This window comes from Theobroma cacao, unplaced genomic scaffold (genome assembly GCF_053813885.1).
Source record: "Theobroma cacao isolate CCN51 unplaced genomic scaffold, ASM5381388v1 tig011, whole genome shotgun sequence".
Lineage (NCBI taxonomy): Eukaryota > Viridiplantae > Streptophyta > Magnoliopsida > Malvales > Malvaceae > Theobroma > Theobroma cacao.
In genome coordinates, this window is record NW_028291722.1 from 1,657,007 (window position 1) to 1,660,265 (window position 3,259).

Consider the following 3,259-nt stretch of genomic DNA (forward strand, 5'->3'; position numbering starts at 1 on the left):
CTCGGGAAACGTGGAGCGAAAGCCATCCATTGTCAAGAAAAGTTCATTTATAGTCACTCATGCCTAGAAAAGCCTTATTACTCGGTTTAAATGCCTTTATAATCCCATTATTGAATTTATTTTGAATTGTTTTTACATTTTTTGATTAAAACAGATTGTAATTGATTGTTTGCCTCGGGAAACGTGGAGCGAAAGCCATCTATTGTCAAGAAAAGTTCGTTTATAGTCACTCATGCCTAGAAAAGCCTTATTACTCGGTTTAAATGCCTTTATAATCCCATTATTGAATTTATTTTGAATTGTTTTTACATTTTTTGATTAAAACAGATTGTAATTGATTCTTTGCCTCGGGAAACGTGGAGCGAAAGCCATCCATTGGCAAGAAAAGTTCATTTATAGTCACTCATGCCTAGAAAAGCCTTATTACTCGGTTTAAATGCCTTTATAATCCCATTATTGAATTTATTTTGAATTGTTTTTACATTTTTTGATTAAAACAGATTGTAATTGATTCTTTGCCTCGGGAAACGTGGAGCGAAAGCCATCCATTGTCAAGAAAAGTTCATTTATAGTCACTCAAGCCTAGAAAAGCCTTATTACTCGGTTTAAATGCCTTTATAATCTCATTATTGAATTTATTTTGAATTGTTTTTACATTTTTTGATTAAAACAGATTGTAATTGATTCTTTGCCTCAGGAAACGTGGAGCGAAAGCCATCCATTGTCAAGAAAAGTTCATTTATAGTCACTCATGCCTAGAAAAGCCTTATTACTCGGTTGAAATGCCTTTATAATCCCATTATTGAATTTATTTTGAATTGTTTTTACATTTTTTGATTAAAACAGATTGTAATTGATTGTTTGCCTCGGGAAACGTGGAGCGAAAGCCATCTATTGTCAAGAAAAGTTCATTTATAGTCACTCATGCGTAGAAAAGCCTTATTACTCGGTTTAAATGCCTTTATAATCCCATTATTGAATTTATTTTGAATTTTTTTTACATTTTTTGATTAAAACATATTGTAATTGAATGTTTACCTCTAGAAACATGGAGGAAAAGCCATCCATTGTCAAGAAAAGTTCATTTATAGTCACTCAAGCCTAGAAAAGCCTTATTACTCGGTTTAAATGCCTTTATAATCCCATTATTGAATTTATTTTGAATTTTTTTTACATTTTTTGATTAAAACATATTGTAATTGATTGTTTGCCTCGGGAAACGTGGAGCGAAAGCCATCCATTGTCAAGAAAAGTTCATTTATAGTCACTCATTCCTAGAAAAGCCTTATTACTCGGTTTAAATGCCTTTATAATCCCATTATTGAATTTATTTTGATTTTTTTTACATTTTTTGATTAAAACATATTCTAATTGATTGTTTACCTCGAGATACTTGGAGCGAAAGCCATCCATTCTCAAGAAAAGTTCATTTATAGTGACTCATGCCTAGAAAAGCCTTATTACTCGGTTTAAATGCTTTTATAATCCCATTATTGAATTTATTTTGAATGTTTTTTTACATTTTTTGATTAAAACATATTGCAATTGATTGTTTGCCTCGAGAAACGTGGAGCGAAGGCCATCCATTGTCAACAAAAGTTCATTTATAGTCACTCATGCCTAGAAAAGCCTTATTACTCGGTTTAAATGCCTTTATAATCAAATTATTGAGTTTATTTTGAATTGTTTTTACATTTTTTGATTAAAACATATTGTAATTGATTGTTTGCCTCGGGAAACGTGGAGCGAAAGCCATCCATTGGCAAGAAAAGTTCATTTATAGTCACTCATGCCTAGAAAAGCCTTATTACTCGGTTTAAATGCCTTTATAATCCCATTATTGAATTTATTTTGAATGTTTTTTTACATTTTTTGATTAAAACAGATTGCAATTGATTGTTTGCCTCGAGAAACGTGGAGCGAAGGCCATCCATTGTCAACAAAAGTTCATTTATAGTCACTCATGCCTAGAAAAGCCTTATTACTCGGTTTAAATGCCTTTATAATCAAATTATTGAGTTTATTTTGAATTTTTTTTACATTTTTTGATTAAAACAGATTGTAATTGATTGTTTACCTCGGGAAACTTGGAGCGAAAGCCATCCATTGTCAAGAAAAGTTCATTTATAGTCACTCAAGCCTAGAAAAGCCTTATTACTCGGTTTAAATGCCTTAGTAATCTCATTATTGAATTTATTTTGAATTGTTTTTACATTTTTTGATTAAAACAGATTGTAATTGATTCTTTGCCTCGGGAAACGTGGAGCGAAAGCCATCCATTGTCAAGAAAAGTTCATTTATAGTCACTCATGCCTAGAAAAGCCTTATTACTCGGTTTAAATGCCTTTATAATCCCATTATTGAATTTATTTTGAATTGTTTTTACATTTTTTGATTAAAACAGATTGTAATTGATTGTTTGCCTCGGGAAACGTGGAGCGAAAGCCATCTATTGTCAAGAACAGTTCGTTTATAGTCACTCATGCCTAGAAAAGCCTTATTACTCGGTTTAAATGCCTTTATAATCCCATTATTGAATTTATTTTGAATTGTTTTTACATTTTTTGATTAAAACAGATTGTAATTGATTGTTTGCCTCGGGAAACGTGGAGCGAAAGCCATCCATTGGCAAGAAAAGTTCATTTATAGTCACTCATGCCTAGAAAAGCCTTATTACTCGGTTTAAATGCCTTTATAATCCCATTATTGAATTTATTTTGAATTGTTTTTACATTTTTTGATTAAAACAGATTGTAATTGATTCTTTGCCTCGGGAAACGTGGAGCGAAAGCCATCCATTGTCAAGAAAAGTTTATTTATAGTCACTCATGCCTAGAAAAGCCTTATTACTCGGTTTAAATGCCTTTATAATCAAATTATTGAGTTTATTTTGAATTTTTTTTACATTTTTTGATTAAAACATATTGTAATTGACTGTTTACCTCGGGAAACTTGGAGCGAAAGCCATCCATTGTCAAGAAAAGTTCATTTATAGTCACTCATGCCTAGAAAAGCCTTATTATTCGGTTTAAATGCCTTTATAATCCCATTATTGAATTTATTTTGAATTTGTTTTACATTTTTTGATTAAAACATATTGTAATAGATTGTTTAGCTCTAGAAACATGGAGCAAAAGCCATCCATTGTCAAGAAAAGATCATTTATAGTCAATCAAGCCTAGAAAAGCCTTATTACTCGGTTTAAATGCCTTTATAATCCCATTATTGAATTTATTTTGAATTGTTTTTACATTTTTTA